Source organism: Ostrea edulis, chromosome 10, assembly GCF_947568905.1.
Source record: "Ostrea edulis chromosome 10, xbOstEdul1.1, whole genome shotgun sequence".
Classification (NCBI taxonomy): domain Eukaryota; kingdom Metazoa; phylum Mollusca; class Bivalvia; order Ostreida; family Ostreidae; genus Ostrea; species Ostrea edulis.
This window is the reverse complement of record NC_079173.1, coordinates 34,662,610-34,675,168: the sequence shown is the minus strand read 5'-3', so window position 1 is coordinate 34,675,168 and position 12,559 is coordinate 34,662,610.

Here is a 12,559-nt window from a genome sequence, read left to right as displayed (position 1 = left end):
GGCGTATTAGGTTCTTTTGGCTGGTGTAAATTATTTCCTCATCCAAATATTCGAAAACACAATGCTATTCAGATCAAAATTTGGCTCCATAACCTTCTCACCCTCCATATCCAGAATATAACACTCATTAAGATAATATTCGCAGTACTTTCATTAAAATCCTTAAATTTTTATTGTGAAATGAAAATGCATTCCCTATCAGAGGACATGTTGATATGGTTCAGTACTACAGCGTGAGTGAATATAAAACCTGCAGTACAAGACTACTTACCTGACACTGTCCAATAAGAGAACAAAAGAAACAAACTTCTACGCAAGACTGGTTATATTGTCAGACAATTAAAAAATAGCTTTATTCATAATCATCATTGTCAATGGGTTTACCTGAGGCTGTCCATTCTTAGAACAAAAAATGGTATGTTTTAAGTAGGATATAAGCCTCGAACTGTCCATTCTGTGATTGAAAGGACGGATCTCGGCCCTACGGGCCTCGATCAGTTCTTTCTCTCACAGAATGAACAGTTTTTGGCTTATACCCTTTACATAAAAACCTGTCTGGAGTTACGTAACAAATATGCAATATATTTAGATAAAAACCTGTCTGGGGTTACGTATCAAATATGCAATTTATCTAGATAAAAACATGTTTGGAGTTACGTAACAAATATGCAATATATGTATCTAAAAACCTGTTTGGGGTTACGTAATACATATGTAATATATTTAGATAAAAAATACGTCTGGGCTTGGTAGTGACCTTGACCTCGAACGTATTGAACTGTCTATAAATGCGATCGTTCATACACATCATTGAACCGATCAAGTATGAAACTATGTTGGTGGTAGTGATCTACCAAGAAATATGGATCACGTGCATTTTGATATAAATCAGCCTACAAAGTATGAAATCTGGGAAGTAAACTATTAAAAAGCAACCCGAATATGTGCAATCAAGATAAAACCGGTCTGACCTGGTATATCTGACATGCTAGTAACCCTGACCTAGGACATACTGACCAGCAATAGGAAAAATCTTAATGGTAATGTATATCAACCTACCGAGTAGGATGTCTGACAGCGGTCCATGGAATTCCCGTAAACACCGCAAACACCAGGCAATTCCAGGCAAAAACTGACAAGTATCAAGCTTTCGGTTATCCGTTGCAATAGCATTGCGTATTACACCAGACAAAAACATGACCAAAGATGGACAATGACAAGTGATTCGCAGAAAAATATAGCTATCATAAAAAAATTCAAGTTCTGTCAAAGGTTATTACTGCTATGTTCTTAAAAATTACTTAAAATGTGTGACAGAGAGAAAAACTGAGCGATGGATATGCGCATATTATATTTAAATGTGAGACTGTATAAATCGTACGTAAATTGTATTAGAAGTTCTAGTAAATCATCGTCATTTCTTTATTTCAGAGATCATGTTTGGATGTTGTATGTGGAGATGGGTTTGTACGCGTAGGGCCGAAGTGCCAGCTGGCGATCATAGACAGAGTGGATGACGCTACTTACGTACTCAATGCTTTGCATTGCAAACATTATAATTATAGTACTAATTCTTTGACGTCTTTACTAAATTCAGAATCTGATATTTGCCAATCAAGCGATAATAATCAGGAAATTTACATTTTGCAAAACGAGTGGGACATCTGCCATCCATTTCAAATCTGGTACAGAACATCTAATGCCCACCGTGTCATCACAATGTTGGAACGTCGGTATCATACACAGAGGGAAAGTAAAAACTTCCTGGGAAACTTGTCTAGAATTTATATATTGAATCACCCTAATAATACCATCATTTTCAATTCGCCGACATTCACAAACCCGATTGCAGCATTGTTTTTAACACATGTCGAATTTGCAAGATGTTCAAAATCTCATATTCTTACTTTTTCTGTGGCAAAATGGCAGGTTTGCCCTAAAGTCTCCATTGAGAGTTCTAAAATATACCTACGCCACAATGATTTCTCATTTTGCTTCAAAGATTATGATGCATGCGTCAGTCACTTGTACGTTAGTTTATCCAACATGAATGCGTTCGAAGTGTGTGTTGACCAGTATTTACAAGTCATCAGGAACAATTACATTGGGGTAAGCAGAAACATAACAAGCGAATATATTCTTATCGTTTGCTTGATAATCTCCCTCTTAGCAAATTCGTTTAATATAATATCCATATTATTCTTGGCCAAAGAACGAACTCCTGTTCTTCTGTCAAAGATGAGCCTTTCTGCAACTTATTTCACATTGAATTTCCTTCATATTCTAATTCGGCTAATCTCTGTAGGGGAACAGGCTTGTGCTATATTTGGAATTTTTATCCACTTCCTTATCCTCTTTGCTGTCAATTGGTGCATTATAGTTTGTGTAGACCTAGCATTCTCAATAAAAATGACGTTAAGACTCGGCGTTCGAGGTAAAGTAAAATTAAATCGCTTTGCTTTCTACATCATTCTAAATTTCACGATTTGTTTCCCTCTTATTGCTTGTAATAGTTTACTGAATAATGACAATAACTATTTTCCTGGATATTCTCCATTTACCTGTGAAATTTCATCAACCATAATGAGTCTCTACACGCTAGGCCTACCCCTCAGTTTTTGCCTCATCGGGGGTATCGCCTGTGTGGTTTATATATCATACAAAATAAAGGGTATAGTCAATCTCGAAAATTGTCCAGAACTTGGCATCGTGAAATCTTTCTCCGCTATAATATTTATCGCATGGTTGTCTTGGTGTTTTGATATTCTTCTCGATCTGTACAATACACAAATATTTGCCTCCCTGAAAAAGCTCCTTACAGCTTTAATTGGAATATTTATTTTCTTCTCATTTAGTCCAATGTTTACTGAGGATGACATATAAATGCTACTTCTGAACATTTGTAAATGTTACTTCTGAGCATTTGTAAATGTTACTTCTGAACATTTGTAAATGCTACTTCTGAACATTTGTAAATGCTACTTCTGAACATTTGCAAGACCAATTATTGAAATAAAAACAAAAGGTTCTTATTTCATTTTTGCATGAAAAAAAGTGTAAAATTTTAACTCGCACAGACACTTTGATTCATGTTTAAACTTTGCAAAAAGTCATTGCATCATGATAAATCTAATGTAAGTTCAATATGCAGGAACTTCTTTTATTACAAACATGTATGAAGTTAGCTGCAATCTCTGGGGAAATTTCGGGACATATCATAGAGCTAAAGACCCACCACTTTAACAAAAATTTGAAATTCACTAAAAAAAAAAAAAAAAAAACTCTGGTGCAGATGGAGGCCCTATATCGGTGTATTCGTGCATCACCGTCTCAAAATATCCAAAAATTGTAAACATTTACCAACTATACTTGTGTTCAAACCTCCGTGTGAACCGAAAAATGATTTCGTTTGTAGATGTTGTCATGTAAGAAGCTATCAACTCCAATCACGTTGAATTTATACCTATGCATTGTGTCCAAAAAGAAGTAGATATTCTGTCTCCATTGATAACAAACACGAATACTGGAGGTAAAATACGCTCTTGAGTATTCAAAAGTAATCCTTGTTCGTTATGAAAGCATAGACTGGTCCCGCCTCCGATTAATCCGTTATCAAGACTTGCATGTGAAAACAGAATTTGAGATGGAGACCAAACTAATGAAAACCATGAATTAATTAAATTCACACATATTAACGCATATTTAAACAATTCTTTTTATTTCAATAATTGTTTTTATTTATACTATTTTTTTTATTTTAAAAAAAAATATTTTCCTTTCTAACGGAATTGGAATTATTTCATCCAATATATTTAACTACTAACAAGAGGCCCACAACACAACATTTAGAGAATGCTGAATAATTTCAATGTTTTATACGTAAACACTATATACCAAGTTTGGACCCGCTCTGAAGTCAGATTCGCTACCCCGGAGATCATTAAATTTACAATTTTGATATAGGCCTTACTGTTCTATAAAGGTGTAAATAACGAGCTGTGATCAATCTCCTAACTCTTTTAAGGAATACTACGTAGTGTTCCAGGGACTGATGAACATAGGGTTTAACCAATAACCCGGGCAGCGTGATCAACACACGTGTAATCATTCAGCCATTTATTGAATTCTAAACTTCCGGTCAATTACAAGGGAGATAATCAATATAACAATTATCAAGAGTTATCTTTCTTAGAATATAATGAAATTATAATTAATCATACAGTACATACTAAACAGCCTTGCAAATACAGACCCCCTGACACACCAGAGGTGGGATCAGGTGCCCAGGAGGAGCAAGCACCCCCGTTGACCCCGTGCCACACCCGCCGCGAGCCCCATAAGGTAACCGGAGTAATCCGCAGTCTAAATCAGTGTGCCAAGAGCAGTCTAACAATCGGTATGAAACATATCAGACATTACTTGACCCAAACATAGGCTGCATCGGCAATCTGGATTATTATAACGACCTATATATCACTCTGTATTTAGTTTTCTTACAGATGTTCGGTTGTAGGGTTGATGATTTTGAAGTAATCCCTAAGTCTGGGCGCGCAGGGCTTCTGAAATTTACAATTTATATTGCCCATGTCCCAAAGATGCAAAACTATGGTGCTTTTAAGCAAATCGTGTATTTCATTTTGTTTGGGACAGTAGATCTCAGATACACCATTGCGAAACTCACAAGATTTACACCACCTTGATAAACTCTCAAACATTTTTATGGAGAAAATTTGTCGAAACTTCACTTTGATTTTGTCCGTTTCCCATGGCCGATGTTTACCCTTCGTGGACCTATGCCTTGGAATTAGTTTCCCCTCTCTTTACGAAAAATCACAACTTTGTATGATCACGCTTGATATAAAATGAATTTATCAAAGGACACACGTCCATACATTTGACAGCCGCCCTTCAACCAAATGCAAAAATCAATCACAAAATTCAACAAAATTTGAACCTCAATCTACGCTTCGGTAAGAAAGGAATTACGAAGTCTCATGAAATTACTAAATTTCTCCATTTTTTCCAGAGACGAGATCTCTTACAATATGATTTTTTTTTTCTTTTTAATATTTTTTTTTTATATTAACCTTCATATTCACAATATTTTTACAAAAGCAAACAATAACATATACATATATACGCATACATATACGCACACACATGTACATACAGACATAAATACGTATACATGTACATATATACACATAATAGATCATTTTCAGTTCAATAAATTATATTAAAGTATATATATATATATATATATATATATATATATATATATATAAAGTCAAAAAATAAAATCCAATACTCAAACTTTTATCTATAGCGCTTTCGCCCTGCGGGCTCGTCAGTAGATTTTTAAACAATGTAAACAAGTTCCATTATGACGTCATCCTCGTGACGTTATGTGGGCAACGTCAAACATAATACAGTCATGATTGTGACGTCATAATATTATACAATGTTAATGTTAGGCACTTTTAAAAATACAGACATATTTAAAATAGTTCAGTCTATAAGTTTTAAGCGCCTCTGAATATTCCTGTACATTAAAGGAGACATTCTATGTAAAAATGTACATGTTAAATAACATGAAGTAAAAATATTAACAGTTTAGTTTCGGCTTAAGGTATTCCATGTATAATGAAAGGATAATGAACAGTTTTGAAGGATTTAGATCAACATAAATGTTTATTGTTAAATAATGATGAAAGTGAAGCAGATGAAATTCACATGACTGGTAAATGATTAGAAGCTGACCTTTTTGCACTTAAGACTTTTTGGAAGAGTTGTCTGCCCTTTGTAAAATCAAGAAAAATCTAATTTTCTAAAAATGTGTGTGGTCAATGATTAATTTTATTTCATATTTTCACTAAGAGAAAGTGTTTGTAACTTTCTACCAAGAGATTTGTGTGAAAATATAATTTCTTTTTAAAATATTGTAATAAAACATGCTTTTCCCATATACTTCAATGTTAAATCTTAGGTGAAATAAATCAAGCAGTAAACAAAATTTTGAAAATTCCTATGGTGGATTATTTTTATTTGATGAACCCTTCAAAATGATACCATGATTACAAAAATTCCACCATCCATTTATTAGATATGAAATATGGTCATTACACATTGAATACCTTAAACAGTTTTATGAAATAGTTTTCCTTGGCTCTGCGTAATTGTTCATTACTTCATGTTATTTAACATGTACATTTTACATAGAATGTCTCCTTTAATGTACAGGAATATTCAGAGGCGCTTAAAACTTATAGACTGAACTATTTTAAATATGTCTGTATTTTTAAAAGTGCCTAACATTAACATTGTATAATGCTCTGACGTCACAATCATGACTGTATTATGTTTGACGTTGCCCACATAACGTCACGAGGATGACGTCATAATGGAACTTGTTTACATTGTTTAAAAATCTACTGACGAGCCCACAGGGCGAAAGCGCTATAGATAAAAGTTTGAGTATTGGATTTTATTTTTTGACTTTATTCTACCCCGATACCAAGAAAAAAGAATTTGTTGAATATATATATATATATATATATATATATATATATATATATATATATATATTAAAGGAAATAGAATAAACAGTACACAAAGTTAAAAATTTAACGCAAGAGCTTTCATTTTATAATCCTCAGGCGTTACATTTTAAAATAGTTTTGAAGTGGTTTGACGTCACAAAGGCGTCCTAACATTTCACGTACATAACGACGTCATAAACGAATGAAGGGAAAAGGATTTTATGTTAAGCATATTATGACGTCATAGATAATAACAGTAAACATATTTTACAGTAAGCTATTGAGAGCCGGTTTTAAAGTCTTAATAAAGTGTCTTTCTTTTTCTCGTCGGAAAATAGTATTTTCTGTATACAGTTTATAAAATGGAAATACACTGAATTGTCCGTGGCCACACACATCTATATGTTCACTAACTTTAATTTTTCTGTATTCGGGTGCTGAAATGTGTTGTTTATGAACTCGTATACGAGTTCGCAGAGTAGTTCCAGTTTCACCGATATAATGTTTTCCACAGCCAGCACATGTTATAACATAAATTAAATTTTTGGTGGAGCACGTCATATCTGAATTTACCGTAAATTCCTTGTTGTTAAATTTGAACGAACTTCCTTCCCTTAAGTATGGGCACGTTCCGCATCGCCGATCGTCACATTTGGTAACGGTGAAATTTTTTTGTTGGACTTTTCCTGAAAATTAGATTTACATAACAGTCTCCTAAGATTTTTCGGTTGTCTCTTGCTGTTGATAAAAGTATATTTCTTCATAATTTTCCCCATTTTTTCATCTGTTTTTAGTAGGTCGTTGAGTTGCCGAACGATAGGTGTAACATTAGAGTTCCTTGGGTTGTATGTTGTAACAAACGGTAAAATGTGTGAATTTGTTGTGGGATTGATTTTGGATTTATTGATAAGATTTTCTCTACTAAGTTCTCTGGCTTTCTTGATTCCGTCGTTTATAAGTTTGATTGGATAATTCTGTTTTTGTAAATAACTATTTAATTCCCCTAAACGTTGTTCTCTGGTAGGTTCTTCGCTAACGATGGTACATATTCTATATATATATATGACTTGCCTAGATGGTCGAGCGGTCTACCGCGTTGGTTACACGCTGCTAGGAGATTTGGTTCCGCAAGTCGTGAGTTCAACCCCGGGTAGGGGCGGAAGTGGGTATCCAAATAAAGTGAAATTTTCTGTGCTATATATTAGGGCAGTTATGTTCATTTAAGAGTTAATTGCTATTTCTGTGCTTTATATATATATATATATATATATAAAACTTTTGGGCGTTTTTTATAGACGAAAAGACAGGTTAGAGATAAACGTTTGAAAGGAAGGAAGAAAGTCATTTAATGAGATGCAACACATAGAGAAAAACAGGGCTTTTATTAGCTTATGATGAATGCTCAATTTTTTGTAAGGCATTTTTCAAACATTTGTTAAATTTGCTGTACTTACAATTTTTCAATAGAATAAATTTTTCAACATATAATCGACTAACTACATTCTTTTTTAGGGTCTCAAAGCTCAACCTCTTTGAAGGGGTGAACTTGTTTGTATAAATATAGTTTTTAATTATTAGAATTACAAGATTTTCCAGACGGTGTAATTTAACATTATTCAATTTACCAAACAAAATTGAATTTCTGCTTGTGTTTATATCAATATCTAATGTAGACTTTAACCAATGTTCTACCTCAAACCAAAGATCTTTTATTAAATAACATTCTGAAAACAAATGATCTAATGTCTCTGGCAATTGATTGCAGTAAGAGCATAGTGTAGAGTCTTTGATACCACATATATTCACGTAGTAGTTTGTAGTAGATAATCTGTGAAGCATTTGGAATTGAAACCACTGCAATTTTGTTTCTGCAGTTGTTTTAAAAGGAAGCATATAAATAGTATCCCATTCTTTTCTGCTAAAGTTGATACCATTTTCAATCCATTTATTTTCAGAAGTTGGATATTTTTTTCTCTCTTTGAGATAAGGACATCATACATTGCTTGGCAACCTTTTTAGATATTAATATTAGTTCAATAGTAGAGGGATATCTGATATTGTAATCTTTTAAAATAATCTTGTAGTTCTGTTGTATATATTTCTTTATTGCTGTAACAAGACATGAAAACTGGAGGAAGTTTACTTTTCCTGTAGACATCTCTTTAAATTCTGTAAATGACATAAATGAATTGTCCATATTACATAGGTCACCAATGTGTATTATATTATCCTCCGAGAACTCTTTACAGGGAATTTGTAATTTATCAAGTTTTAGATCTGGGTTATACCACAGATCACATGCAATATTTAGACGATTATATTTGTCTGCATTACTTATATCGAGTATCGATCCAAAATGTGTTACTTGTTTTGTGTTTTAACAACTCTTAAGTAATTTGAGCCAAAGTTCGGAACGCCTGAAATTGAAATTCCAAACTCAGTTTCAAACAACATTTTCCACTTAGAATTATGAGCTGTGATTAATCTTCTGATCCAACTAGATTTAAGTGCAATAATAAAGTTGGTGTAATCTATCATTTTTAAGCCACCATCTTTGTAATCTTGTATAATTGTGTTCCTTTTTATTTTCTCTTTTTTACCATCCCAGAGAAATTCAAATAGGTTTTTTTTTATAATAATATATCAGATGAATGCATAAATAATATCTATCGTCTATTAATTTAGAAAATGTACTGAGTGAGAACGATGCAAACTATTATGAACAGTTCCCATATCTTGAAGAATGCACTGATGCTGTAAAAAAATCTAAAAACGAACAAATCTCCAGGACTTGATGGTCTTACAAACGAATTTTACCAATATTTTTGGAATAACATAAAAGACCTATTTTACGAAGCGCTAAAAGTAATATTTGATAATGGTCAAATGACTTTTTCACAGAGAACTGTTGTTATCTCCCTCCTGTATAAAAAAGGAGATGAAACGAACCTTAAAAATTATAGGCCAATTAGTTTGACTAACACGGATTATAAAATAATTGCTTTTATTTTTGCGAGAAGACTTCAAAAGGTTGTAGGAAATATCATTAATGAACATCAATCAGCATATATTAAAGGAAGATATATTGGCGAAAATGCTAGAGTAGTTTTAGATATATTCGAATTTTGTGAGGAAACAGAAACAGACGGAATATTGCCATTTTTAGATTTCGAAAAGGCTTATTAGATTTCGATTCAATAGAATGGAACTTGTTATTTAAAACTCTAGAGAAATATCATTTTAAACATAATTTTATAAAATGGATGAAAATTCTTTATAAACATCCGCTATTTCAATTAAAAAACAATGGCTGGATCTCAAAAACATGTCCCATGTCGAGAGGCATAAGACAAGGGTGTCCTATTTCGGCAATTCTATATCTATTTGTCGCAGATATTCTAGCCTTAAAGATAAAGAAAAATGATACAATTTTAGGAATTAAACCCTCTGAATCTAGTAAAGAGTATAAACATGTTCATCATGCAGATGATCTGACACTATTTCTTAAAAGTGTAGAATCTTTAAAGGAGGCTTTAAAAACAATCAATGAATTTTCCAAACATGCAGGATCAAAGCTAAACGTGGATAAAACCGAATGTATATTGACAGGTCCACGTAGGTTGCATCGTAACATAGGAGGGAATAAAAGTAAATACATCATCTGTAAAATGCCTTGGAATATATATTGGTGTAGATAAAGAAGAATGTTACAAAAGAAACTGGATTGATAAAAGTGAAAAAATGCAAAAACTGTTTGAGTCATGGAAGAAGAGAAAACTTGCAATTTTTGGTAAAACTGAAATAATTAATACTTTAGGCATAAGCAAATTCATTTATGTTGCATCTATACTACCTCTTCCTAGTGAAACTTTTATTAAACAGCTACATGTATGTAGAATTATTTTTATATTTCTATGGGGGTCAAAAGATAGAATAAAAAGAAAAACATTGATTGGTAAAATAGAAGATGGTGGTATTGGAGTAATAGATATACTTACTAAATTCCACGCATTGAAAGCTGCATGGATACCGCGATTTATAAAAAATGACGGTCATAACTTTATACGTTCACACCTTGATAAGCTATTAAGAGCTTATAATGTAAATCTGGAATATATATTGAAAATGAATTGTACTGATTTAAAGAACTTTGATATATTTACCAAACTTCCATAATTTTATAAAGAGGTGTTTACTTACTTTAATCAATGTCAAAAAAAATCCTAATGTGCAAAATATGAACAATAACGAAATATTACAAGAACCAATTTGGAACAATAAGCATTTTTGTTTAATGGCAAGATTATATATTTTAAAAATTGGATAAAAAATATTAAATATGTAAAAGATTTGTCAATGATAGCGGTTTTAAGACCATTGATGAAATAAGCAGAGAAATTTGCAGAAAAGCAAATGTACTTTGTGAATATAAAATAGTCAAATCAGCTTTTAAATACATAAAAGAGAAAATTCATGGACACGAATCAAAATTTATAAACATAAAAGATAAAAGATATTTCAATTTTACTAATAAATATTGTACGGTTGAAAAACAAAAAATTTAAATTTTTCTATGAAATACTTTTGAGTAAATTGTTTATATCACCTAAGCACCATAATTTATATCACAAAGAATATAATGTCAGTAAAGAAATGTGGAAACACATTTATCAAGAAAACATCAAGTTAGCTTTAGATAGAAATATTGCTGAATTTAATTATAAACTGATGCATAATTTGCTTTCCTGTAAAAAATACATGTTTAAATGAAGAAAAAAGAATCTTCTGACAAATGTTCTCTGTGTCTAGAAACAGAAGATATGAGACATCTTATATATAAGTGTAAAAATGTTTCATTGGTTTGGAATATGGTGTCTTTGGCGTGCAAAGTCAATATTCAATGGAAAAGTATTGTTACTGGTTTTTATTTTGAATGTAATCAAAACACACGCCTGCTTAATAACTTTATTTCCTTCATTGCTTTGAAGATATACAAATATAAAATGTTTTGTAGACTAAGTAATCTTGAAGAAACTGAATATAGCATATCAAATCATGTCAAGAAATGTACAGTTTTGTGGTGTAAAGTTATAAAGTATAGTAATTATGCATTGAAAACAAGTGCTATTGAAAATTTCACACAACTATTGTAATTTGTATCTATATCTTTTCTGCAATGTAATGCATTGTACCTGTGCTATTGTACTACTGATTAGCACAATTGTATTAATATGAGTAATAAACTATGAAATCATAAAAAAAGGTTTTTTTTCAAATTTCTTAATAAATTCATCAGAAGGGTTAGGTAGGGCTAATATCAAATGGTTCATTTTTGGCACATTTGTTGTTTTGATGACAGCAATTTTGCCAATCGGGGTTAATTTTCTTGCTTTCCATTGAACAAGTATGATGTGTATGTTTTCTAGCTTTTTGTTGTAATTCATATTTATCATTTCGTCAAGGTTTATAAAGAATTTTATTCCTAAGACTCCAAATGAGGTTTGGTTCCATTCAAATTTCCATCTTTAGTGATGATAAACATCTCTTGAAAACTTTTTACTACATATCCAAATCAACTTGGTTTGACTTACATTGATTCTTAACCCTGAGATTTGTGCGTATCTATCTAGAACTCTTAATATAGCATCTAGAGATGTAGGCGAGCCCTCACACATTAAAGACGTACCATCTGCGTATTGTGAAATGTTATATTCTTCCCCATCCATTACTATACCTATACAATATGAATAATTAGTTGTTATGCCTTATGGCTTCAAAGCGTCATCATAGAAAAACAACGAGTAGGATACGGATATAAATTCTGTATATACAATATAGTAGAGTGAGCTGCCTCCATTGTCTGTATATAGTAGGGTGAGCTGTCCTCATTGTCTGTATATAGTAGGGTGAGCTGTCCTCATTGTCTGTATATAGTAGGGTGAGCTGTCCTCATTGTCTGTATATAGTAGGGTGAGCTGTCCTCATTGTCTGTATATAGTAGGGTGAGCTGTCCTCATTGT